The following is a 9,157-nucleotide window of genomic DNA, read 5'->3' on the forward strand; positions in this document are numbered from 1 at the left end:
ACAATCCACCATGCTGCTAGCGTGAATACACCCTCTGAAAAATCCCCAGAATTCCTTCATCACACACCGAGGAAACTCTCTGCAGCTGGCCAAAATCACGCCTCTGTTAGAGCACGAGGCAAATCATAGCCAGCTGCTATGAAGCAGCCCCATATCCCACACCTGGAATTAAAATGAAAGCACGGGGGGGGGGGGGCTGGGGATTTAGCTCAGTGGTAGAGCGCTTACCTAGGAAGCGCAAGGCCCTGGGTTCGGTTCCCAGCTCCGAAAAAAAGAACCAAAAAAAAAAAAAAAAATGAAAGCACGGGCTGGAGAGATGGCTCAATGGTTAAGAGCACAGACTGCTCTTCCAGAGGTCCTGAGTTCAAACTCCAGCAACCACATGGTGGCTCACAACCATCTGTAATGAGATCTGATGCCCTCTTTTGGTGTGTCTGAGGACAGCTACAGTGTACTTGTATAAAACGAAAGCACATTCCTCTGTGTGGTGTGTGTGTGTGTGTGTGTGTGTGTGTGTGTGTGTGTGTGTGTGTTTAAAGAAACCAAAATTCTCACTACACAATCTTGTTCAAATTGTACCCCCACCCACCATGAAAACACACACACACACACACACACACACACACACACACACACACGTTGTCTGAGTTCTAATCTCTCCTGCAAACTGTGGGAACTGTGTGAAATCTCTTCCTGGGGTGGGGGATGAGGCTCTCAGGGGAAATTTTAGTTCTTGAGATCAAGTATTTCAAACAGTTTGACGATATGCCTCTCCCTAACATAGCTTCTCTTTGGCCAGAGCGGCTAGAGTGGGAGATTCTAAGAGCTTACTTATACCTCACACCCCAGGACCTCCCCCATCCCCGAGAACCGGTCTGAAACACGTAGGGTCTGAGTGTTTCTTGCTCCTCTGCCATCTTTACTGCATCAAGAACATGTGGTCAGGGGTTGGGGATTTAGCTCAGTAGTAGAGCGCTTGCCTAGCAAGCGCAAGGCCCTGGGTTCGATCCTCAGTTCCGGGAAGGAAAAAAAAAAAAAAAAAAAGAACATGTGGTGAGGACCTGTAGGAGCAAAGTCTCTCCGTCCCAGTGCTCAGGGATATGGCTCTGCATGCTTGATTCCCAAGGTTGTAGGATCCAGCCTCTTCCTGTCTCCAGCTCTGGTTTCCCTTCAGAGTGAGAACCTCATTCCAACCCAGACGAGGCAGAGCCGAACAAAGGACCAGGCAATCCTAGCTCAGGGTTTCTCAGTTTGTACAGACTGTAGGTGGCTATGGGAGGGGACAGAATATGTGGCGGAAGGCCTCCTCAGATCATATTCAGCCTGATACTTCACGCGTCTCTAAAAGCATTTCTAAATATCCTTTTATAGAGTAGCAGAGATGGCCGTTAAAGCAAGCATGTTGGTAACCATGGTAACCCCACACCGGGCTGAGGCCTCAGGTGGGCAGGAGGGAGGTCCACATGCTACCTGGGAGATGGAGCTGTGGTGAACGGATCAGACCAAAACCTTTAGTCTTTGGGGCTGGAATCCCTGGTCTTCCTCTAGGGAGGCATCGGCTCCCATTTCACAAGCTCTGAATCTCTAGCGATGACAGTGGCCATTGGTGCCCAGCCTGGGCTCCGAGTGGGGCTGTTAGCAAGCATGGACCAGGTAGGAGTCTGAGAGTGGAATCATCCAGGCTTCTTTCTCTAAGTCTGCCAAACTCTGCTTAGGAAGCTGGGTTTTCAGGTTTGTGTCAAGGTCGATGCCAGTGATTTCGGAGTCCAATGAAAGCAGGTCTTTCTCTCTGGATCTTGCAATATGAGAGATAGAAACAGGTACAAACAACAAACAGACAGCAGTACAGTCAAGAGGGAAGGAGATAAATTCCTATTCAGTACATTCGGTGGGAAATCAGCCTGGCACGCGCGCACACACACACACACACACACACACACACACACATACACACACACACACACGCTCGCGCGCGCGTTCAGAATGAGCATCTGCACAGGTACTAATCAGCTGTGCCTGAATCCTGGTCCACATCGGCTTCAGCAGAACAAGTATGAAGCGATGTTCAGAAAAGCAGGCCAGCTTGCAAGCCACGTCTTTATCCGGAAAAGAGGCTGAGTCAGGGCCTTCTCAGCCTTGTGGTAGGGAGATTCCTGGCAAGAGAAAGAAACAAGGCAGAGAAGCCGCAGTACACAGATATTCCCAGAAATGGCAGTAGTGAGTGAGAGACCCTGAGCTTTCTGGGAGAGGAAAGTCCAGAACATGGCCAACAGCTGTGCCTTCGTGGGCTGGAGTTGATAAAGCCCAAGCATCCACTACCCAAATATATGAAATTCATGCTACTTCCCTGTGTGTGTGTGTGTGTGTGTGTGTGTGTGTGTGTGTGTGCAACCATCAAAAGGTGTGTGTGTGTGTGTGTGTAAGAGACACTCCATATGGAAAGTTCCACACCTCACCTCATTCAGTAGATGGGCTGCCGTGAAGTTTAAGTACATCAAAAAACGGTATTTAACTTCTTGGGGTGTGGGTAAGTTCACGACGCATACACAACTTTACCTTTAAACTTGGGTCTTGACCAGAAGATGCCGAATTAGAAATATGCAAACATTCCCAAGAGCACTTTTGTTTGCAAGCCCCGTGGATAAGAGACCCTGAACCTGCTACCCCAGAAATGGCGTTTTAGGAAATGCAAGCACCCACGACCTTCTTCTCACGGGGCTTGTAAAATTTCAATCAATTGGTCCCAGAAACTTTGATGGCTGGGCATGGGCAGACCAGTGTCCACAGGAGCCAAGCTGAGTGGAGACCAGACTGCTGGTGTCCCCGGCAGCGAGATGCTCCTGAAGTTATGGCCTTCTGGTGAACATTGGGGGAGGGCAGAGTGGAGGCTGGGCACGAGAAAAACCACCCAGGAAAGTCCCAGTGGGGGATGGTTCTTCTCCATTTCTGGACCGTATCAGTAAAGGACCATAGACTAAATCACAGCTTTTCCTGCGCTAGTCCACAGGAGGAGCCCCTCCCAGTCTTCAGGGGTCCGATGCTACACTGGACTCTGGCGGTAATGGCATATGGTCACCAGGCTTGAGAGAGATGTCATGATGCAGGGCTGTTTTGAGCAAGACTCGGGTACATGGCACCTCTAGCTTGACCCCAATCCTTCACAGCTTCCGCATATTGGGGGGGAGGGGTGCGCACGTGCACGCCCCCCCCCCATAGGTGGGATAGGGAGGAGTTTCTGGTTTGACAAACCACAGTTAGCCTGAGTATGTCCTTAAAGTACTGGGAGAATGTAAGACAGTTATCTCTCTCCCGTTGCTCTGACCAAGACTTGAATCTTCTTTGGCGTTTTTCAAACCCCAAACGGATACTTGCTGCTGCAGGGAACCGATTGCGAGTGTTGCAAAGGACAAGAGCTGGAGGCTGCGGTCCTAGAGACTCACCTCTAGAGGGCGCTGTGGGAAGAGCCTTAGAGCTGAGAGGGCCATTAAGCCAAGAAGGTCAAGGTGTAAGAATCAAGATGTATTCCTTTGTGTCGGCCCCCGCAGAGTCCACAGAGGATTTTTCTGCAAGATCACTAGTTACATGACAGTAACTAGTACAGAAAAAGGCTAAGACCATAAGCCACCACAGCCTTGTATAAAGACGTTTGCCGGCAAAGGCCAGTTGAAGCTTGACGGTACCCATAATTCTCTGGGGGACCTGAGTTCCTGTGGAAAACCTCCACCCTCCCAAAAACATGGTCTGTGTACTTCCTACGTTTTCCCAGACTCCAAAGGGAGCCATCGTGGGGGAAATAAAGAACAATCCTTGTCCCCAAAGACTATGATACAGAATAGGAAGTACTAGGCTCGCAATATCATCCCAGGGGCCCAGATCTGCCAGCGTACGTCAAGAATTGGGTTGTGGGAGGCAGAAAAGTCGGGGGGGGTGCTCTACATTCCAGTCTCAAAGCTTATCCAGGGTTTGCTAGCAGGAATGGCATTTCTGGGGGGCCTGGCTAGGTCCTGCCAATAGCCACTCTACTGGTCAGACTTTCCTCTACCTACACCGACACAGACATTGTGGATCCCCAAGCGGCACCCCTCTGATTTCTCACAGGTACTCCTGCATTCTGGGCAACAGTAGCTTAAAGTTTCTTTCACAAGCTGCTTGGGCGGACCCCAGATCGTGGTGACCACAGAACACCGAAGGGATCCCTTCCTCTTTGCAACCAATCTCTACACTCTGGGCAAGACTGCAGGGGTTGTGGATGGTGGGTCCTTACTGTAATTCTGGAAGACAGCAAACTACCTGAATTCCATAGGCACCCACAAACCCTGTCCTGAAACTTTGGAGGATCCCCCCCCCCCCCGCAATAGAACAACTATTTACTGTCCAGATAGTAACTCCGGGCAAACTTTCCGTCTTTCCAGGGGCCCCAACCTCCTGCTGGGGAAGCTTCCTGACACCCTGAGGCAGCCCCCAGCCCTTCACCCCCACACTCAGGCTTCCCACCTACCCCATCAACCTGGAAGCAGGACACAAGGGAAATCTAAGACCACCTGTGGCAATGCCCCCCCCCCCCGCACACACACCCCCAACTTTTCCCCTAGTCTGTCCTGCCAGCCACAGGCTTAATCTGGGGAATTTTCAGGACAGTGAGGTTCATACCTTTGACCCAGAGAGGACTGGGGATCACTGCCTTGGCAGGAGCTAAAAAGGGAAGGAGAAGTCTGTCCAGTTGGGGCATGTGAGTGTGTGGGCGGTACGTGCTGGGTTTTAGCCTCTCCGCTCTCACAGCTGTGTTGTGAAAGATAAACTGCCCCAACCTGTGTCCAGCCTCTAGGCACTGGTGGCAGTTGTAGCTTCTGTGCCAACCACGCCCACTCTCAGGTGCAGATGCTGGTGGGACGGAAGGCAGGCACAAGAGGCACTGAGTGTGGCACTCAACCGCGATCACGGCTGAGGACAGGGGTCCATGGGAACATTCTATGAAGCGGCCACACCCTAGGATGGCTTTCAGCTCATTGCTAAAGGACAAAGGCGCATGCAGAACCACCAGCCTCGCTGGCTCAGAGCCACGGGCTAGAGAAGGCATCAAGCAGCCTGCTGCCTCTGTGAACAATACACAGTGGCAGGTTCTGGGGACACTCATCTGCTGATTCTACATTGGAGAGTGGCCCTTGGCCTCCCAGACTCTGGCTTCAAGGACTCAGCTCCTTGTGCCCCGTGCCTTCTGTGCCTGGTCATCAATACTGTAACAGTCCTTCCCCTTTCATTCCCATTTACTCTCCACAACCATCTGTTGAAGTCGCTCTGCTGTCCCTATTTCCAGACCCTCAATAGGTCAGTGTCGCAGGGCTGGCCCAGGCCCTCAGGTTAACCCAGAGGCCTGTCATATATCACAGGAGGAGAGAGCCCTGAATCACATGGACTGTGGAGGGAGCCAGGATGCTGCAGTCGAGGGCTACAAGTTCAGGAGAGGGGTTGGAAATAACACACAAGGGTCCTCAGCTTCCCAAGATGAGCAGTCTATGGGGTTTGCTGGGCCATGGTCAAAGGGACAGAGCGCTGTACTCCCTGGAGGTTGAGGACCTGTCTCCTGGTATTTCTCCACAACTTTGACTCTGCAACATGCCCACTCCAGTTCCAACCGCTGCTGCTCCTCAGAACTGTTGTACATAGGGACAAGCGTGGGGTGCTGGGACAACTGAATAACTCAGAAGGTGAGGCTGGGCAGCAGATGGCTGGGAAGGCCATAGTCCAGATGTGAAAACATCAGCAACTAGCTCCCCATAGGAATACCCTGTCTGTGTGTGCATGCATGTGTGCGTGTGTGCGTGTGTGCGTGTGTGCGTGTGTCTCTGTCTCTGTCTCTGTCTCTGTCTCTGTCTCTCTCTGTCTGTCTCTCTCTCTCTCTCTCTCTGTGTGTGTGTGTGTGCGCGCGCGCGCATATACTGTTCTGTTCCTCCTCTCACAAGGATTCATCTTTTTATATCTCATGTGTGTGTGTCTGATTCCTACACGAGTACTGCATCTGTACAGGCTAGAAGGGTCATCCGACCCCCCTGGAGCAGGAGTTACAGGCAATTGTTAGCTACCCATCATGCATGCTGGGATCCAAGCTAAGGTCCTCTGGAACAGCAGCAGTGCTTTTGACCTCTGAGCCATCTCTCCAGCCCCCCTCCCCACTCTACTTCTTGCTAAACAGAATGCGTGTGATTTATAAATAATAGACATTTAATATTGTAAATTTGTGTTACCAATTAAACTACACAGAATTGTTGTACTGATTTTTTTGAGGGGTGGGGGGTGTAGGTGTCAAGCTCTTGCATTTCTAATTCAACCATGGTTTGACAATTGTCCACAGCTCTCTAGGACCCCAAAGTTGAAAAGGCAGAGTCAAGGAGTCAAGAGCAGGCTGTTTGGTCCACAGTGGCTAATACTTTGCTCTCAGGTACAAAAAGAATTCTTAGTACTTTCTCTCTGCATAATCTATCAACCATTGAGGCAAGAATATTTAATTTTCCAATGCTAGTTGCTTTTAAACTTTTAAAATTGCACCAGCACATTTGGCTATGAATGTCCCTCACAGTCTTAGGCGTTGGCTGTTTTGACTTCCGGGAAGTGGTGGTTTTTAGAACAGTCTGTCAACCTTAGAAGATGGGACCAGGGGCTGGGGATTTAGCTCAGTGGTAGAGCGCTTACCTAGGAAGCGCAAGGCCCTGGGTTCGGTCCCCAGCTCCGAAAAAAAAAAGAACAAAAAAAAAAAAAAAGAAGAAGATGGGACCAAAATTAGTCACTGGTCTTTACTCTTTCTGCTCCCTACACAACATGTTCAGGAAGCGCCCTCCCACCCTCCACATTCAGTCCACTTTGACATTCTGCTTCACCAGAACAACAGAAGCAAGGACTGTAGGCTGAAGCATCTGAACCAAAATAAAAATCATCCCTCATTAATTTGCTTCTGTCAGTTGTCTGGTCATAACAGTGATAAAACTTTAGTACCAGGAGTGGGGTCTGGTCATTTCTCAAAACATCTTTCTTAGTGTCCAGATACAAAGTGTCAAAGTGTTTCCTTTGAGTAGACATAGTATCTGTGACAGCCACATCTTCTGCACTAATTGCAGGGTCTTGCTGCTGTGGGGGCCGGAAGTTGGATGGAAATCAGGAAGGAAGGGTGAGTTTGGGGCTCTGAGTTTGAAGGCACAGTCCATCATGGCAGGAGAAGTCATGATGGCAGAGGCTTGAGGCACCCGGCCGTGTTGTATTCACAGTCAGGAATCAGAGATTTGATTTGATTTGATTTGACTTTTATGAGTCCTAGGCATAAGACAGCCTGGCCACCAAGTCAGGCATCAAACTAGGATGAACAAAGCATTGTCATCTGCTCTGCCCCTGACTGGTATAAGAACACCACCAAGGATAAGGTGCCCCTTTGCCCACTGTTGGGAGTGGAGGGTGGGGGTTGGGTAGGGATGTTTCCTTCATCTTATTTCCCTCTTTATTTTGGTCAATTGCAGAGTGAGTACTTCTTCCATTGAGGTAAGAGATTTAGACAAAGTCTTGCTCTCTGCTGTGGGATCTCCAGTTGTCTTGTTTCCTTCTTCAGTGTTGTGAAGATTTTCAATGTTGCGCCTACAGCATGGGTTACTTGTGAGCGGGCACCCGCGGGTGACTCTCCTCGCCTGGGCAGGGTAAGAGCCTCAGAGCCTCACCTGTTGCTCCATGGCCTTTGCCCTCCTTATCTATGGCTGTTTGTGTGTATTTCACCTTTACACATTAGGAGTCGCATAGCACCCAGATTGGTTTCAAGCAGGTCTTCTAAAACATCACCACAGAACTGACAACTATTTACAAGTGGCTTGTCACGGTCGCCACACACCAAGACACCGTAGGGAATAAATGGCTTCTTCTCTGACTTCTGGTGCACACCGTTTGTGCTCTGATTGTGACATTGTTAATTTAATGTTGTTTTTATTTGTTTGTCTTTCTTCTGCAATGGACAATAAGGTCCTTGAGAGACAAAGCCGTATCTGTTCATCCTGGAACTAAAACAATGCCCAGTATTGGGCAGGAGTTCAGCAAACATTGGGCCATCACTCGTTTTCTGCCTGCCAACTGGCTGGAAGGGTGACAGAGGGATGAGGCCACAGAAACACAAACACCGAACACGGGCTTGGGCATGTCCCAGCCAACAGACCAAACAATGGCTCTTGGGTGTGTCTTCCCTTGTCTCCACCATCACCATTAACCTTTCACGCAAGATTCAGCAAGAAGAAGGCCAGCAGGGGCCATCATGGTAGGTCCCAGTGACCTGACTATAAAAGTCCCCCAACTGCAGTGAGGCCTTCTGCAGTCCTTGCTTTGGCCTCCCTCTAGACACTTGAGTGTGTATCAAGTCCAGAGCCCTGGGGTGTGTTTGCATTAGAATGCGTGTGACTGTAGGTAGGGTTCAGGGAAGAGGACCAGATCACATGTGGCCCTCCTTCTAGCTGCCTTTGGAAAGTGACTCAGGGTCTCACGCTTGCTCCTGATCTCCCTGGGGATACTGAGGAAGCTTAGCATCTTTATCCAACACAAAAAAACCTTCTAGAACTCAACTACTGTACCGCCTGCTTAATGATATGGTTAGAATCCATGCTTAGGATGGGCCTGAGTGCTCGGTTGATCTGTGCCGGTGGCCGTGTGAAGTGGCTGGGTGAGGGCTCTGGGCTGGATGAGGCCAAGGCTGCTGACAATGGGCGGCAGTGTTCTCGGCTCCGCTGGAACACAAGGATGGGGAAATATTTCTCTTCTAGCATTTTAAATCCGGAACAATTCCAGCATTATGGCCTTTTTTTTTTTTTTTTTTTTTTTTTTTAACCATGCTTGGCTGACCTTCGGGTCGTTCTCGAAGCCTTGAAATGTTGAGATGGCTAGGGGAAAAAAAAAAAGTTCACAATGTGCTTTATTGAATGTTTCTACATAAATAAATTAAAAACCAGAAATAATATTTTTCCCCCTTTTGGGTGGTTCTAAGCTAGTATAGAAGAGGACTCGTTTCAAAGAGGGGTCTTTAGGCATGCACATGGTCTTGTTTAAAGGGGATATACTTAATTAAATTAATTCATCCCCCCCTTAAATTCACTCCCCCTTGTCTATTTACTAAGCATGTGAGTTGGGATTCTGTTGGGTC

General features: G+C 49.6%; 1 non-coding gene across 1 annotated transcript; it reads right to left on the reverse strand.

Annotated features, from left to right (window-relative positions):
• Positions 1-7,293: 7,293 nt before the first annotated feature.
• On the reverse strand, positions 7,294-7,436 carry LOC120099076 (small nucleolar RNA SNORA48). Its single transcript, XR_005497897.1, has one exon. It is a non-coding gene; the product is annotated as a small nucleolar RNA SNORA48 (small nucleolar RNA).
• Between the last annotated feature and the right edge of the window lie 1,721 nt (positions 7,437-9,157).

Source organism: Rattus norvegicus, chromosome 20 (genome assembly GCF_036323735.1).
Source record: "Rattus norvegicus strain BN/NHsdMcwi chromosome 20, GRCr8, whole genome shotgun sequence".
NCBI lineage: Eukaryota > Metazoa > Chordata > Mammalia > Rodentia > Muridae > Rattus > Rattus norvegicus.